At 38.9% G+C, this 19227-nt stretch overlaps 1 long non-coding RNA gene across 1 annotated transcript in view; it reads left to right on the top strand.

Moving 5' to 3' along the window:
• LOC121088057 overlaps positions 1 to 17073 on the top strand; it is a 45725-nt gene extending 28652 nt beyond the window's left edge. Inside the window, exon 3 of the long non-coding RNA XR_005827814.1 lies at positions 16843 to 17073. This is a non-coding gene — a long non-coding RNA (uncharacterized LOC121088057). The remainder of the gene's footprint in view (positions 1 to 16842) is intronic.
• Positions 17074 to 19227: the final 2154 nt, after the last annotated feature.

The raw sequence follows: 19227 nt of genomic DNA, 5'->3' as shown, positions 1-19227 counted from the left end.
CATTTTCCTGACTAGTATGGTCTGTTAAAAATAAAAAATACTAAACAGAGCAGTAATTTAGAAAGGAAAGAAGTACTGCATGCAAGCAACTAGTGCACGTAATACTATGGAGTGAATGTATATGCTAAGATCATGAGCTTTTTCATTACAGTGGAAATAAAATGGAGGATATAGTGAGTGCTCATTTTGTTAGCTTACAAAACTGTCATATAGCATTATATTTTGGCATCAAGCATGTTGAAAGATTAAAAAATGCTCAATTCAAGTTGGAACTCAAATGTCTACTTTTTAAAAGAAAGAAGTGTCATAGAGTTCAACTGAAATTGTGTGTAGGTGAGGCAAGATCTAGCTTGCTGAAGGGTAGCTGCACCATTCACTGATATGCTGTTAGTTGAGGTTGGAAAAGTAATGGATTTAGTATGTGGCATCAGAAATATTAAATCATGTTGAAACTTCATTTTTGTACATTGAGACAAAATTCTCAACAAAATAAAAATGTATTTCATCAGAAGAAACAGATTACACTGATTCTTGTTTTACATACTCCATGCTACCTCACTCCTGCCAAAAGTCCAGTCCTTATCCAAGAATTTTAAGTAAATTATCAATAGAACAGTTATGGACAAAGCACAACTCATATGGTACAGATAATAGACATGTATATAAAACATTTTTAAACATACATTTTCTTTTTCCCTTTCTAATTGTAAACTATAATCTACATACTTTCCTTTTTTGGGTGTAAGTTTTTGGAAGAATGATCTTAAAATTGGACCATTTTAATTTTGAAAGAAAGTAATGATAGCAATTGATGTAGTTTCCCGGGACCTATTCATTAAAATTGCTTTTTTTCTTTTCCACACATGGTCTACTGGCCAAGTTGTGTGTTCTGTGCCACAGGCTGTGAATTCTTTTATACAGTATTTCTTTGTTTCAAGGATAACTTTAGAAAAACAAAAGAAAAATACTCTTATTTCTTTTTAAGTGTATGGAACGCAAAGCAAATGCTTCTTGTTTCTCAGACTGAATTTGCAGGAGAAACGTAAGAAAAAGGAAAACTGATTTTGGCTGAAGTCTTTAAGAGCCAAAGAAAATCAGCTGTCCACTTCAGTTGGTTCATGAGAATGGTTTAGTTTCTATAAGCTTTACATTTGTCTGAAAAAGATAGCCACTAAAGCAAGGCACTATTTTTCATCACAGCCCAAGGATCTGAGACCATGGAAGTCACCAAAAAATATGCAAATTATTCATTCTAAAGGCTACAGATATGGCAAAATATTTGACATACACATTAAAAGTATTTAAATGTTACTTGTTACTCTTTTTTTAAATGGAAGAGTAAATAGAGCATGGATCCAATTTTACTGCATTTCCCAAAGCTTTTTTAATATTGGAAGGCCAGGGGAGATTGCTAAATGATTATACACAATACATCCAATATTTTTTTTTTTTCTACTGAACTTCATAACCTGTATTTGACTAAAGAATGTATTTCAGAAAGCCAGTGAAATGTGAAGGAAGATTTCAGCAGATGCAGAGTCCATCTCTTCTGCTGATTTGGACATTCACTCTTGCTATGAAGAATGTATGTCTTATCTGTAGCCTGAAGGTCTGGGCTTTCATTTTTTGGCCACAAAAAGATTTCCCATCTATAATACTACCCAGTACTATCTCTTGTAAAGATACAGGCACACTAGGTTTCAGTAATCTCTCGGTCTTCTTTTATTTCTCTCTTATTTATCACTGTTCAGTCTCTCAGACAGCTAACAAGCTACTCAGCTGAACACAAAGGAGTTATTTTTGTCTCTAAGAATACAGCGTGAGGCCTACTACATACAGAGTACAAAACATCAAGGCATTCATGACAAAAATCTAATTTAAGAACAGCGCTGTCAAATTCTCAGCAGTATCAAAGTGAAGAATACCTTGATAAAAACAGTTATATGTGTCCCCACCTTTTACAAGCTTTGCTTCATCATGCAAATAAATACTCTTGGAAAATTAATTAATTGAGGTGGACCCCCCTTGCCCTTGTTTTTTTGACATATAAAGATCATGTAACAAGAAGTGTGCCTGTTTCAGGCTGGTTGATGATTTTTCATTGGATGATGGCTATTTGTACCTCTGCACAGTCCAATTAGACACCCTCTCTAGAAACATCTTACAGTAGAAAGTCCAGAATCATTAGACTGATTTCATTGAAATGTACTGGTTTATGAATAAGTAATACAGACATTGTCTTTGATTCTAAAGCTAGACACAAATCAGGAGGTTAGTGCTTTCACGGACATGAAACTAATGTGTTCCTAGAACTTGTGGGATGACGGTTGGTGTCATTTGATGTGAACTGGGGGCAAGGTTACGTGTTGAGGCAAGTAATGTGGTTTCAGACCAAAATTTCCATTCCCTAGAGGTATATTTTGTCTGCATTTCATCAGGGCAAACTCTTGCATCTGCAGAAGGCCTTAGCAATTATACTGATACCCCACATACCATCAGAGTGCTACAGTCCAGGTGCATACCAACAAATAAAGGCAGTGAATGCTGACACTTTAAACCACTTAAGGGTACATATAGTTGCTCCTCATGTTTCATAAGTGCTGTAGAATTTACTGAGAAGTAAAACCACTTTAACGAATAAACAAATATTAAATACAAAGATTGGAAACTAATTAGAAAATTAGAGACAATACTGTTAAATAAAAAGATGGAGCACAGTATTAAATAGGATGCCAAATAGCTGTACATCATTACTAATCAGTTTTACATCAAATTATGAGCTCTACTTCAACCATTTCATAGAAATCTATGAATCAAAGCCAAAAAAGGCCTGAGTTCTTGGGCTTTTCGCTGTTTGTGTAACTGTTACTTATTTGTCATTCAGGGCCGATTCCCCACATAGGAGGTCACTCGCCATGAATCATGCTGCTTGAAAAGCGGCTGAAAGATGGATGAGGCCAAGTCACAGCACTGTGCTGAGGGCAGTCTGCTGAGAGAAGGACTGATATGCACAGGGCAGGAGCAGAGGGAGGCCATGGAGCCGTGAAGCCACCTCCTGAGCTATGGTAGCTCCAGAACCTTCCTCTTCATCCAAAGCAGATGCTGGAAAGGACACTAGGAAAGAAACACTGACACTCTTCAAAGTTAACTCAGTCACAACTGTGAGTGTGGGATCTACATTGTATGGGGTCATTTACCCATTATTATGTATCTGCTTGTCCAACAAAGAAACTGCCTGTTGGCAACAGTTCTCATACTGCAGAGGAAAGAGGAAATAGCAGGAGACAAAATCTTGGTGAGAGCAGTGACAAAGGTAAGGGGAAAAGTTTGCAAACCTACGTAAGTTCTATTAAAATGTTGAGCACTGTAGTTTTTACTGACTCAGCAGATATGGTTGGGCACTTCGTACAACTGAGACCATTAATTTAAGGACCAGCTTTAGAATGATTTTGAAAAAATATTGGAAATGTTGGCTTAAATATCAAGAATTTATGAAGCATTTTGTACAGATAGTAATATAGCCTATTGCCACTGAGCTCTTTCAGTTTAGTCAACAGATACATAATGAACAACACACTACAGGAAACATAGATTCTATTTTTATTTTCTGTTTTGGTTTTCCTGTCTTACTATTCTGTTAGTAGAAACTTTAGTGATATTATATACTTTTGTAAACACAAAACCAGATTCCACTCAAATACACACCTGTACCCCTATTCAGCAAAAAACCTTTAATTCTTACCTTCTGGCTTTCTGTGAGATTTTTTTTAGTCTGTCATGTTTCCTTTCCCTATTGTTACTACAGACTCCATGGGGTACTATAAGTGAAGATTCACCAGAATTCTCCATTGTAAGATTTTCCTTTTGTGCTGGCTTTTGTCCTGGTGGGAGATAAACCATCTCCTTCGCATTTTCTGGAACACAGATGGGTATGGGCAACATTCTTCCACTACTGAGTCATTAATCAAAAGAATCTATTTTTCCACTTTTTAGTGGCCTCCCTTTTTCAAAATTTTGTCATTGAGTAGACTGTTGAATACTTTCTATTTATATAAGCCCAACCTTTTCCTAAACCAGCTTGAATTGATTAGTTTAGTGTCAATATTCTCTAAATCTTGCTGTTTTTCTACACTGTTAATAAAATACGGACACTTCCTGCCTCCATGGGACATTGGAAGATGAAAATGGGCAAAATGTAATGCAGCAATAAAGAGTACCATGCACCATGATTTCTTCCAGATATGGTATTTTGATAAGATTTAAATTTTTTCCTTGATCGTTCAAGTACTGCAAAATATTTGTGAGTTTCAAAAATCCAGTCAGTATCTGTGAAATAGATACAGCACCATTCCTCATTCTTTCAGGCGGTTCCTAAAGGATATGTTGCGGGACACCATCTGGTGGATAAACGTAGTTAAAGCAAATATTTATATTTGCAAACAAGTTCTTTTTTTTTGTCCTATTAAGTTCATATTTGCTAGGATACCTTACAGTTTCCCTAGCCTTATCTAGTCTCACACTAAAGGAAGGTTAGAAATACTATTCTGATGAAGATCCTTCACAAGTGTGGCCTTTAAGTAACCCAGACTGTGAAAGACCTTTGTGCTTAAAGTTCTACTTGAATGTTGATGACACCTATGGCTGCATTTCACCATTATCATTTTTGCATGTGCTTCTGAAGTATTTATCGTGCTTTTATTCACATCACAAAGCAATCTGAAAGCATAGAAATTAGGTTGCTTTTGGATGAGATCAAACTAGAAGATATGCTCCAAAAGCAGACCTAATGCTCTCCAGCCACAGGACCAGGCTAGAAATACCCCTAAATAAAACTTGCTGAGATGTGTGGTGTGGTTGTTAAGTTCTCGGCACTCTTTCATGCCACAAATCCTTTCCCATTAGCCTGTGCTTCTTATTAATGTAGACATTATTCTTGTGGCTTACCTGAACCTACCTGCAGAGCAGAGACTACTTAGATGGGCTTTGTGAATCTGACTGGAAAGGTCAGTCCATCCAGCAAAGTGAACTTCAAAATGGAAACACAGATGGGGCAGGCTCCTGTATGCTGGAAAATTTGTTACATGCATCTAAGGTATGTAACGTAGTAGCTAAGTAAAAAGCTCTGCATCAAAACTTTTTGCCTGAGTCAAAGAGTCCAGATCAATTAATTTTCAGAACAATTTTTTTTCTTGGTGTGATAGGATGAATGTTTTGAGAGATTTCCTTAGAAGCAGGCTATTCTACTGAATTTCTTAGCATTTTGAATACAGCATTTCTGGTGTGTGTTATATATTTGTTTGAAAAATGCATTGTCTGCTACTTTTGTATTTCTCATGAAGCATGAAGATAGACAGGGTGTCTTTTTAAAAATTAAAACAAAATGGAGACAGACAATCACATCTGTGGATAATTATAGCTGATGTGCTGAAAATTTGTAGATCTTTTCTGATCTTTTGACATCCTCAACAAAACCTCACGCAATCATCCTCTTTTTATGCCAACAAAATGAGTTTTATAGCCTGGACTTTTCTACATCGTAAGTGTAAAAATAAAGGAGTGTGTTGGGAAATGTTATGGGCACCACTATATTTCTAACGAACTATAATACCTTGTTGCACGCTGGCTTCTAGGTTAAGTCTGGCTGTAAGTTTGTAAGCACAAGCAACCATGTAGTACTTTCACCTTCTATGGTACAATATAGAATCTTAAAATGTACAAGCTGTATATTTAAAACGAAGTAACCACAAAGTCTTGCAATTCAGAAAGCAGCAGTATTCCTGTAAAGAGAGGACATAATTTACTGAAATTGTTTTTACAAGGCACGCCCAGTTTTGAGTTTTATGAGGCCAAGACAAGTAACACTGATTTCTTAAGTTATTTTAGCAACAAACAACTATTCAAGCTTTACATTCACTTTTAAGATTAGTAGTAATGCCTATCAGATTGATGTTTGCATTTAAATAGAGCTCTTACTTTTACTTTAAGAATGTAAGAAAGGCTTTACTGGGTCAGACCAACGGTCTATTCAGCCCCGTTTTCTGTCTCCAGTAGTAGCAATATGAGAGGCTGTTCATAGAGAATAACAAACCCAGCTCTTTTCAGAGGTCCATTCCTTTTTCACTTCCTATGACACACCATTGTTGTGTTAGGGATGTCAGAGGTACATCCCTACCCTATAGCAATGTTGTCCATCTCTTTGTATAATCCCTTTTTGAACCTGTTGACATAGTTTGCCTCTACAATCTCATGTGATAGTGAGTGCCAGAAGTCCACTACTTTGTCTTTAAAGAAATTCTTTGGTTTATCTGTTTTAAGCTGATGTTCTGTTATTTTTATTAAGTTCTCTTATTACACCTTATTACAGAACTATAAGTTCTGCCTTCACCTTATCCACTACTTTCATGACTTCACAGCCCTTCACTGCTTTTCTTCCAGCCTTCTCCTTTCACTGCTGAAAATGCTGAACCTTTTTAGTCCATTCGTCTCCTAAGATAGCTGCTCAATCCCTTATTAATTTAAGCTGCCCTTAGAGCTACATGTTGCTACACAGAATGCCAAAATATTTTTTAAAATGTTTGAGATTTTCTCAGCAAATTCTGGGATCCAACTGCTACACTGATGAAAAGCAAACTGAAGGTTTCCATATTACCCATCTGACAGTTGCTTTTCTAGTAGGAAGGTTACTTTTCCTTACTGCTTATTTCTAATGGTTCAAAAAATTAATTCTGGAGAATATAGTTTGATTTTCCTCCTTACTAATTCCAACTTACTATTTTTTATATACATATATATGTTAGTTAACTTCAAATTCAAAATTTTGAGGAGTACCTCATTTTTGCGAAAGCAGGCCAACGTGTTTAGCTGTGCTTCAGTAATACTTACGCTTCCCTCTAATGTGTTATTTGGTTATTCTTTTAATGCATTTATCTATCTACAGCTCTTTTAATTACGTTAGGCTCTTCTGGAATGTCTTTTAAGTTTTCCTCAAAGACTCTGAATCATATATGTTCATTGCCTTCTCTGACAGTCAGTATTTTTCCTGCTCTAGCAACTTAGGCTCAACAGTGGTTTTGAAAACTTTCCTTTTCACTTTCATTTGAGGGGTGTTTTATTCCACCTCATAGGTCAGAGGTTTAATTTTGCATTAGTAACAAGTATTATGTACAAGTATAGAAGCTTATGGCCACAGGTAGCTATCTTCTTTTCTTCCAGGAGAAAAATACAAGCATTGTGCTGACTGTTACTGATTGATAGAACACAAAGGCCTCATTCATTCTCATTTCAAGGTCATCACTATGTGATCTTCTTTGAACAACTTGCAGATAAGCATCGAGAAGTCCTCATGAATAACAATGACTAAGCTGTCAAGACAGTAATAGTATGATTGAAGAGAGCATCCTCTAAATGCAACCTATTCTAAGGAACTGGAGAAAACTTCTATGCCTCACAGTTGTGATAAAATGGGATGTGCCATTTTTAATGTAATGGATTACTGACTGGAATCAAGTCTTAAACAAATGGCTTACTTAGCCAAGCAGAGAGGAGTTTTGACATTTTGAATAAAGCAGAGTGATGTGCAGGAAGCTCAGAGAATATATCTTTCTCTGGCTCCTTTGTTCCTCTGTGGGAGGCCACTGTACAGCATTCAAGGAAATTCCTTGATGCTGTGGAGTTTCATATGAACTGATTGACAGGATACACAGTTTGGCATAATTAGAACCATAGAATCATAGAATCATTTAGGTTGGAAAAGACTTTTAAGGTCATCAAGTCCAACCATTAACCCAGGACTGCCGAGTCCACCACTAAACCATGACTCTAAGCACCACGTCTACACGGTTTTTGAACACCTCCAGAGATGGTGATTCCACCGCTTCCATGGACAGCCTGTTCCAGTGCTTGACAACCCTTTCAGAGAAGGAATTTTTCCTAATATGCAATCTAAACCTCCCCTGGTGTAACTTGAGACTGTTTCCTCTTGTCCTGTCAGTACTTATCTGGAGAGGAGACCAACCCCCACCTCGCTACAACCTCCCTTCAGGCAGCTGTAGAGAGTGATAAGGTCTCTCCTGACCCTCCTTTTCTCCAAGCTAAACATTCCCAGTTCCCTCAGCTGTGCCTCATAAGGCTTGTTCTCCAGACCCTTCACCAGCCTCATTGCCCGTCTCTGGACACGCTCCAGCACCTCAGTGTCTTTCTTGTAGTGAGGGGCCCAACACTGAACCCAGTATTTGAGGTACAGCCTCACCAGTGCCGAGTACAGGGGGATGATCACTTCCCTAGTCCTGCTGGCCACACTGTTTCAGATACCAGCCAGGATGCTGGTGGCCTTCTTGGCCACCTGGGCACGCCCAGGTCCTTTTCTGCCAGGCAGCTTTCCAGCCACTCTTGCCCAAGCCTGTAGCACTGCGTGGTGGTGTTGTGACTAAAGTGCTGGACCCGGCACTTCTCCTTGTTGAAACTCATACCATTCGCCTTGGCCCATTTATCCATCCTGTCCAGATCCCTCTGTAGATCCTTCTTGCCCTCAAGCAGATCAGTGTGCCCCTGCAACTTGGTGTCACCTGCAAACTGACTGAGGGTGCGCTCGATCCCCTTGTCCAGATCATTGATAAAGACATCAAACAGGACTGGCCCCAGTACCGAGCCCTGGGGAACACCGCTTGTGACCAGCCGCCAGCTGGGTTGAGCTCCATTCACCACCGCTCTCTGGGCTCGGCCACCCAGACAGTGTTTTATCCAGCAAAGAATACACCTGTCCAAGCCCTGAGCAGCCAGTTTCTCCGGGAGAATGCTGTGGGAAACGGTGTAAAAATCTTTACTACCAGACAACATCCACAGCCTTTCTCCATCCACTAAGCATGTCATCCTGTGACAGAAGGAGATCAGGTTCATCAAACAGGACCTGCCTTTCATAAACCCCTGCTGACTGGGCCTGATCCCCCAGCTGTCCTGCACAAGCTATGTGATCACACTCAGGATGATCTGCTCCATAACCTTCCTCGTCACCGAGGTCAGGCTGACAGGCCTGTAGTTTCTGGATCCTCCTTTCTGCCCTTCCTGTAGATGGGCATCACATTGGCTAACCTCCAGTCTTCTGGGACATCCCCCCTTAGCCAGGGCTTCTGACAAATGTTGGAGAGTGTCTTGGCGAGCTCTTCTGCTTCTTCGGGTGGGTCCCACCTGGCACCATAGACTTGTGCTTGTCTAAGTGGAGCAGCAAGTCACTAACCATTTCCTCCTGGACTATGGAGGCTTCATTCTGCTCCTCTTGCCAGACCTCCAGCTCAGGATGCTGAGTATCCTGGAGGTAACTGCTCTGACTATTAAAGACTGAGGCAAAGGAGGCATTAAGTACCTCAGCCTTTTCCTCATCCTTTGTGGCGATGTTCTCCTCTGCATCCAATAAAGGATGGGGATTATCTTTGGTCCTCCTTTTATTTCTAATCTATTTGTAAAACATTTTTTGTTATCTTTTATGGCAGTGGCCTGCTTGAGTTCTAGCTGGGCTTTCACCTTTCTAATTTTCTCCCTGCATAAGCTAACGACATCCTTATAGTAGAATGGAACGTTTTGTCTGCCTCTTCATCCTGGTTGGGTGGTCTGTAATAGATTCCCACCAGGATATCGACCTTGTTGCACCCCACCCCCCCACCCCCCCCCAATCCTTACTCATAAACATTCGACCTTGTTGTTACCCTCATTAAGCTCTAGACCATCAAAACACTCCCTAACATACAGGGCTATCCCACCGCCTCTTCTTCCTTGCCTATCCCTTCGGAAGAGTTGATAGCCATCCATTGCAGCACTCCAGTCATACGAGTAATGGCATCATGTTTCTGTGACTGGGACTATGTCAGTCTTCCTACTGCATGACAGCTTCCAGATCCTCCTGTTTGTTGCCTGTGCTTCAGGCCTTGGCATGGATGCACTTCAGTTGTGCTGTTGATCTCACCTCCAACACTGGCATGCCACCCCCAGGCTCATCTCTAGCAAGCCTGGTTTTATCCCCTTCCCCCTTGGAATCTAGTTTAAAGCTCTCTCAGGAAGCCCTGCTAACTCCTGACCTAGAACACTTTTCCTGCTTTGAGACAGGTGAACCCCATCTGCTGCCAGCAGACCTGCTGCTGTGTAAACTGACCCATGCTCAGTTTCACGCACCACTGTTCCCCGCAACTGGCAGGATAGAAGAAAACACTACTTGAGCTCCTGATCCCTCAACCAGTTGCCCCAAGTCCTTGAGGTCACTCTTAATTGCTTCTTGTTTTGACTTCATCACTGACCACTGAAAAACCAGTAATGGACAATAGAGGGCCGTACCAGACAAGAGTTTTTTAGTAACGTGCCCCACGGAGGCAGCAGACTTCCCTTTGGGTTGGGCCCAGTCAGTGTATGGGGCCCTCTGTTCCTCTCAGCGTGGAGTTGCCAGTGACAACCACCCTTCATTTTTTTAGCAGAGGCAGTCACGATGCATGGGGTTGACTGACTTAGCCTAGGCAAATCCTCCAACCTGGACAGCCATTCATCCAGATCATCATTTTCCTGGCCCTCAAGTTCCAAAGCCTCATTGTCTATTCCTGATCAGGATTACAAATAGCAGGGGTGGCAAAGATCCAAACTGACCTATACTGGTGGAATAATTCAAGTAATTATTCAGGCAACCGTCCTGCAAACACATTTAGTCCTTTACATTCACGTGGAGTTCAAAATGCTGCAAAAATCTCATGGTATGCAGCCCAATTGTGAGTTCCCTGCTGGACACATTGGTTAATAACATGTTGAGGTACCACATGAGACTGAGAAAAGAAGATATGTACAACAGGGTTCTAAAAAGTGATAAACTGGGTTTATTCACTGCCTAGATAAACTTCATAGAAGTAGGATGCATGTGTGAAAATTGGATGGTAAGGATTCCCATGCCCAGCACAACTAGGAATGTCATGTATACTAATTAAGCAAACAGAAACAAGAAAATAGTTTGTGTATATTTTTGAGGTGCATACAATTCACAATAGAACAGGTTTCCAGTCCGTGCCAGATAAGCCTAGCCAAAAAGGATAATTCATTGGTTTTATGCACCATTGCACAGTGTCTAAAGGCATTCATAATCTATGGTTGATTGCATTTTTAATACTGCCAAAATGAATACAATCTCCTCTCTGTTGAACAAGATCATAATATTTATATTGACAATTAGAACTTTGAATAATACATAGTCCCATCACGTCTTTTCTATAAAATTAAGACTCTTTTAAGTCTGAAATTAAAAACAGATTGCACAGTTCAAATAGTTAGGATTTTGTCAGCGTTCTTCAATTAAAATTGCTTATTTGTGCAAGTTGTGTCTTTGTCATATGAATATGAGAATACATTCTCACAGTACGGACTTGGATTCAATTCAACTTCCAGTTTTTCTTGTTCTTATAGTAAGCTATCTGCGCTCTCAAAATGAGATAGAAAGGAAGTTCTTGGTTTGTGAGGCTGAGAGAATAAAATTGTTTGTCTCAAAAGTTAGTCTTAAATACGGAGATGTCTTTCAAGTGACAAATTCACTTTGACAAAGCACAGGCTGAAGGAGAATATGTTGGCTCTCTGGGAAACATCCCAGTTTTCAGCCAAAATTTGGAATGAAAAGTTATTTCAGAATTTCTCATGGAACATGAAACAGTCACTATATTCTGTGGGTGTCCCAGTCAAGCAAGAATGTAGGATCACTTTTAACATACCCATTTTCAGGCACTTCATAAAATTCTTCTCAGACTCAAACTTCACTGCATGCATTTGAGTATTTTAAAAGTTTTTAAAACTGTTTATTAAGATGTCTTTAAATCCACTTTCTTCCCCCGCCCCCCCCCCCCCCCCCCCCCCTTTTAATTACAGGGAGCCCTACTATTTGGGCATAGATTTGAGTGCGTGCCAGTAGATCTTGATTTTATTTCCATCACTGCCACTCTGGGCTTTTAGAATTCTGTGCTTTGAATTCTCCATGAGTATAACATGGATAAAAATAATTTCCTTGGTATAAAGCTTCAGGATGTATTGATAAAAGCATCTCTTCACACAAACTAATGAGATTAATTTTGGTTGCTGGGCTTACAAAAAAAGCTGTAAGGTATCTAGATATCCTAGAACAATTCTGAGACCTAAAGTGATTGATCTTTCTTTAAGGGAACAGTTTAACAACCTTTCACCTGCATGGAAGGCAAACAGGCAGTCCCAGTCCCAAGTGAAGACAGCACCTGCCACACTCATCTTTTTTTAAGGGAAGTTTTTGTTATCAACAAAACTTAAGGGGAAAAAAAATATAAAAAAAGCTAAGTGGAATAGCCTCACCATTGCAGTATATCCAGTGGACCAGCAGTTACATTTTACTCATGGAAGGCTTAGACTGAAATTCTTGCTGCAAATCTTGCAGAGGAGTGATTTGGGGCCTTTTGTACTCTTTGGATTTGGGGCATAGAAAATCTCAGAAGGAAGTGCACACAGAAAGATAGATGCAACTGGCATGTTCTGCTGATACTGGACAGTCTGTGGGACAAGGGGAGTCCATTTGAGTACAGTGCCCCTGCCCAAAATTTACCTGTGAATGTTTCCTTCATTCTTTACTGGCAGAAGAAAGGGGCACTGGGCTGCTTTGGGCACCTAACTCCCATTTTCTGTTACCTAGCTTAGTTTACAGCCTGCCCTGCAAATTGATTTCAATTAATCCTCTCCTAGACACCTAATTTTTCTAGAGCATTGAGCATGTCAGGTTCACTGAAAATTCTGAATTTCTGTGAGAGGGTTTCCAGGAGTCACCAATAGTAACTTTTATAATTCATGTCTCCCTTTTAAATCTAGATAAAGGTCTGCTTGTGAGTGTTAGATAAAAAGGAAATAATCTTTCCTCCGTGAAGAATGCCACTGAAGCGAGGCATTGCTTTCTCCTATTTTCACACAGTTACATTTCATAATGGGATTGTTAAGATGAGGCACTTACTTCTTTATTTCTGACCTTGCCTTTATGTGTCTACGATTCCACAACTTAATTTTATTCTTTCTTCTTGTCCGCTGTTCCTCCACTATCCTTGTGGCACGAAATGGCACGGGCTATACAACATAAGTGATACTGGATTGCTGATGTAAACGCATCTGCTGAGAGTCAAAGTATAATGAGAAGCCGCACAATTAAGAACTTTAAAGACCAACAGTGAAGCCCTGAAGGCACTCAGAGCACTGAGGGTAGAGGCGTTGCGCTGTGTTGTTAGGAGGGCTGCAAAAGCACGCACTTGTCCACACTGGCTGCTCTGTGAGGACCATGAGGTCTGACTGACTCGCTGATGCGACTGAGGACGCTTTGTGGTTACAGAACACTATTTTGGAATTTTACTGTGGGATGTCTCATGTACCGGTTCCAAATAATCATTTGTATAATTTTTGAAGTTCTGTGAGAATTCTGCAGAACTGCTTTCTACCTTTGTTGAAGCTATTTCTGAAACATGAATTGGGACATCTTTGGTTCTTTAAGGCAGTTTGGGAGAAGATCAGAGAAAACTTTCAGGATGTGCTGTTTAATTTTAGCAAACAAATTGTATGCCAAAGCTGTTTATGTGTGTGGTTAGCACAGTAAATGTGTGTGTTTGTGGGGAGGGGTGTTCGGGGTGTGTGGGGAACAACCCAGAAAGCCAGTTGCACGGAATGGTAGTTTAGCTTGTTCTTATTTGTGGTGGGGCTTTTTTTTCTAGCGATTATTTGGGAAAAAACAGTATTTAACTACAATCCCATCTACTCCAGAGTTAAATATTCAGCACTGCTTACTAGTAATCTAGCATTAGCGTTAAACCAAATAAGATTTACTGGCAGTTATTAATGTTCCGATACTACATGTTTCAGACCGTTCTAGGAGTTACTGTATAAAAAGATTGCAGATACATACCCCACTCCCGTAAATTCCCAACAATGCACTGGCAGACACAGGAAATCCTGTAGAAAACTATCCCCGTGCACACTAGGCAGTATTTTATTCCTGGCCCTACAGAATGCACCTTGAATACTGTGTTCCACCTCAAATACTGTGTTTAGTTTTGGGCCCCTCACTTCAAGGAAGAATTACGGTGCTGGAGCGTGTCCAGAGAAGGGCAATGAAGCTGGTGAAGGGTCTGGAGCACAAGTCTTACGAAGAGTAGCTGAGGGAACTGGCGGTGTTTAGTCTGGAGAAAAGGAGACTCAGGAGAGACCTTAACACTCTCTACAACTACTTGAAAGGAGGCTGTAGTGAGGCGGGGATCAGTCTCCTCTCCCTGGTAACAAGACATAGGACAAGAGGAAGCAGCCTCAAGTTGCACCAGTGAGGGTTTACTTTGTGTATGACGCAAAATTTCTTCACTGACAGGGTGGTCAAGCCTTGAAACAGGCTACCCAGGGAAGCAGTGAAGTCACCATCGCTGAAGGTATTTAAAAGCCTTGTAGATTTGATGCTTAGGGACATGGCTTAGCAGTGGACTTGGCAGTGTTAGCTTAATGGTTGGAATTGATCATCTTAAAGGTCTTTTCCAACCTAAATGATTCTATGATAGTATTTTAATCAAGGCATTTACATATATAAAGTGTAGTTTCAGAAAAGGTGTAAATTTTTTGTTCTCTTTCAAACTGAAACCAAGGAATAGATTTAGAAGCTATTTGGACTTCTAGAGTTACAAGCAAGTGTCTAATATTGCCTTCCAAAATGCTTAGCATTCATAAATCAGTTTTCTTAGTCAATCAGATTGCTAAACATCAATTTTTAGGATTTTCTTAAAAAATCACTAGAACTGCACTTTGTCCTAGAGCATGAGAGACTGCAGTACTGGAATTTTTTTCGAGAGAACCCTAATTTTATCCCAAGCTACTGTATTTTTTGCTTTGGGGATATTGGTTACTAAGGCTGAAGAATGAATACAATCTGTTGAAGCTGGGTTCACAGTTTCACCTTCTTTTTCCCACTTTGGCATATTCACAGTTCAGATACAGTTCTGAAACAGGGTGTAAAAACTATATTCCTGGACATAAAGAATGAATTAGAAAATAACAAAAACTAGAGGATTTTCAGAGGATGGATGTTTGTTACTTTCTGAAAATCTAAAAAATTAAAGTGCATCACATTGGGAAGCAAAACTGTGGAAATAGCGATGGATAGTTTTGCATTCATTTCATGGAATATATGTTCTTTGTTTAAATTTAAAAAGTTGGGGAAACCAAAGACTGAAGTTAATCTTCTAGATAAACTAATTTCTTCTTGATTATGTGGACTAGTTTAACCAGGGTGGTTTTAATGTATCACACATAGATAAACTGAATCAACACTAAAATTACAGCATCCCACCTTAAATTTAATCTATGATTTTTTGTTTTAACCAGGGAAAAGAATTTTGAGACAGAATAATTTGAAGGCAAATAAACCCCAGCTGTATTATGAACTGTCTGACAAGATGGTAACGGTCCTGGAAAACAGAATTACAATAAGCAAGACAATTACTACTAAAAGACAGTAAGGAAACCAAGAAATAACTAGAAGGCATCCACTCCATTTTGCAAAAGTATTTCAAAATTCTGAACTATGTCCTTGTTGAACAGAATATTTTAAACATTTATGTGAAATGCTTTTTTCAAAGTAGTATTTTTTAAATCCCTACATTCTGCTTTTACAATTCTCCTTTCCATTCTGATGTCATGTAAGTTTCCTGGATCACTAAAACTTCCTAAAAATTTTGGGCTTTAGCAAAACAGTATATTTGAATAATATTTCTTAGGTGAAAATCTTATCACCTTGAATGAGTTAAAATAACAAAAGTCAATGCTATGTATGTATGTGTGTGTGAGATTAGAGGGGGTTTTTATCACATTGGACATACACCTTTTAATGGAAAGTTATTCCTACTTATCAATAAGCAGGCATGCAAAACGGAGAGCTTCCTTGTATCAATAACTGTTAACTAACAGCAAATCTTCTGTTCCCTCAAGGCAAACAATCAGGTGTACCTCTGACACCTGCAGCTACTGGAAACATTTGTCTAAGAAGTAATCAAACTAGTGGGAACCTGGGGAAATATAAATACAGTAAATGGATTGAAAATACGTCAGCTGGTACTGAGAGATTGTACAGTCATGAAGTACTACTCTTTGCTAATAAAACCCACCTAGAACTCACCAAATGTTAGCTCATTGTGGTATTGGAGCAATTATCAAATGTTTAGAAGAGAAGAAAACTGTATTGTGGATTGAAGCAGTCTTTATACACCCAACTATATGAAGGTAGACAGCTCTCTAAGATGACAATTCCTTTTAAGGTCTGCTGGTACACTTTAAAAAACACATCTATTAGTTTTTTAAAAACAGATATTCCTTTAGAAGTGGAAGTGGGCTTTACGCATATGTGATTTTATAACTGCACATGTCTTTTTAAAAAGAAATCACAAACTATGCCTGACAGGGATAAAAGCCAAATTCTCAAAGGTACTATTGTACCTAGAAGTCCAAGTAGTTGTCTAAAAGCTTTTTATAATTCATGTAGTTTGAGTAATTCCTCTGCATTTGACAGTTCCAGAACGTCTGTATTGGATTCACATTGTGCTCTGCTACAATGACTATTACTTGGTTTGAATTCCCTACCTCTTTTACAAACATATTCTCAAGTATTTTTCTCCCTCATACAGTTTTGTGAACTTGAAGACGTATCTTTGTTAGTCATGCGCCTAAATAATGCCAATATATATTGGTACACATAGCATTCTTCTGCATAGCACTGCGGGAAAATACTACGAAAAAGGAGAATATGGGTATAAGAAAACTTTAATCTAAATTTATTGAACCCTTTCTACCTGACAGTGAAATCATCATGCCTACCAGCTGTAGAGAAACCTCTAAAGTCAATCACAACAACGTAGTTTGTGAGAATCCTGCAGTTCTTGAAGCTGTCCTTCAAGTACCTTCTCCAGCCCTTCATCAATGTTACCTGCTCCCTTTTTCTCAAACATGAAGGTAAGAATGAAGGAACAGAATCAGAAACAGTGGTGAAACACAACTGTGCTATTTTCATTCTGCTGCTAATTGGTAATATAACAAATTTGGGAATGTGATTATAGAAACATAAGAGGAGAATAGTGCACTTGATCTAGGTCCATTCCAGGCCTAGATCCTATTTTCTGTGCAGGACAGTACTGTAATGGTGGCTTTTGCCACGTACACAGATTCAAGAGACAACTGAGAATTAATCCCTTCATCACCTTTGGTACACTGCTACAGTGCCCAGATGTCATTTGATCCTAACTCTTACTAACTTCAGCTCCTTTTTAGTACCTTTAGCTTAGGTACAGTACTGAGTACATGGTAGTAAATAGAGAGTAAGAATAGTAGTAGTAACATAGTGTAGAATTAATTCATTCACACATCTTAGGTCCGTAGAGCTTTGACAGACTGAACAGAAGTTACAGGATGCCAAAATACTGAATCAGTGAGACAGGTGAGTCAGGATTTTTCCCAAGACAGAAGGCATGAAGAAACAATTTCAGTGCCAGGTAATTTATCCCATATTTAGATTAAAATGCATGATCGGTATTATCTAAATTAAGACTTTTTGTGTGATTAAGATTTTAAGAGCTCTGGTATTGTGATTGCACTCCTTTTCCCTTGAATCAATGTACATGCAAGTTCTTACATGTATAAACTCAAACTCTTTTTCAGACTGTAGTTTTGTATTTGCATATAATCATTTGCATGCATTTCATATTACGGTGTGAATTCACCACAGGATATGTATTTGTCATGTTTTATCTTCATGGCATTAACTGAACAATTAAGTTATTGCACTTGTTGTTGTTGTTGTTGGAGTGCCTATGCACTCTGAACAAGGTCTCTAAACCCTCACGGTTCCACCGAGTGTTTAGGGGCCAGCAATGGCTACAGACATTCCAATACCCAAAGTAATTCATTTAAAGCTGCTTTTGTGCACCTCTGCATGGCACAGTCTTGCACCATGTAAACACAGCCTCATTGCCAACATATTAAGAAGACAGAATACTATAATTTTATATCTGAAAATTACTTTGGCAGCCATCACAATGAAGAAATTATTTGAAAATGAAAAATTAAGGGATTTTTTTCAACATCCACAGGTTATGAAACCAGACCAGTGACAAAGCATCCTCTGAATTAACAGGCACACTGCCATCAGACATCAGTAAGAACAGTATCGACTCTCTACCAAGTGGGGAGCTCTGCAGACATTGTCCTTTTAGAAACCGTTACTAGTTAAAGGCTAAGGCGGTTGATTTTGTAAGGAAACAGTATTTAAAGTTCTAAACATGCACAATATACTTTTATAAAAATACCAACAGTGCTAGTAACTTGATTTCAGGGACTGAGTACAGCAGTTTTATTTATGTGACTAACAGCAACACTTTTATAATAATTTCTCTACTAAAATATCTTCCCATGAAGCCTCAGGCATTCCAAGCTTGCACATTATAGACAACCAAAAACTCCAATTATCATGTTCTGGAAAGTATGTGTGATCATAGCAATGGAAATTTTAGACAGATATAGATAGATAGATAGATAGATAGATAGATAGATAGATAGAAACCCAAACCATTGTGGAAGTGCACATACATCATCTTGAAATACTAGGATGTAAATTTTCTGAGACTAGAGTAACAGGATCATTTGACGTAATGTTGTTTACACACCCATAAAAGAGCTACAGCAGACAAGAATTTCTTTTCTGACTGTTGATCAAACTTGGAAGCTGAAGTGCAGGAACACTCCAGCACGCAGACGGCCAGTGAACAGTTACAAGCTGATTATGTTGAAATGCATGATACATCCAAATTGTGCTGACAGAAACATAATATTGAGCATTTATGTATTTGTTGGAACTTTTCTCCATCAGGCCTGTCACATTTGTGGTGATGGTGGTCTTTATTCTCCATGGTAGTATTCAGATATCAAGTCAGACTGAAGCTGGATTCAAGGGAGCTAGTTCATCCATATGATGCAGTCTGCTGGGACTGTTTTGCCTTCTTCCCTTACACTTACCATTGTGTAAAATATATTAATTTATATTACACATAATACTAGAAAAACTAAATAATTCAAATATTTTGTTTCCTAGGCAGTACTCTAACCATTCGAGTAAATCACTAGCTTCAGCCTGAAAATAGTCTGAACTGTTTAAATATAGGATCAAGCTTATATTATTTACTGGGGGGAAAA

The sequence above is a fragment of the Falco naumanni genome, chromosome 4 (assembly GCF_017639655.2).
Source record: "Falco naumanni isolate bFalNau1 chromosome 4, bFalNau1.pat, whole genome shotgun sequence".
Classification (NCBI taxonomy): Eukaryota; Metazoa; Chordata; class Aves; order Falconiformes; family Falconidae; genus Falco; species Falco naumanni.
This window is presented reverse-complemented; position numbering and strand designations above follow the sequence as displayed.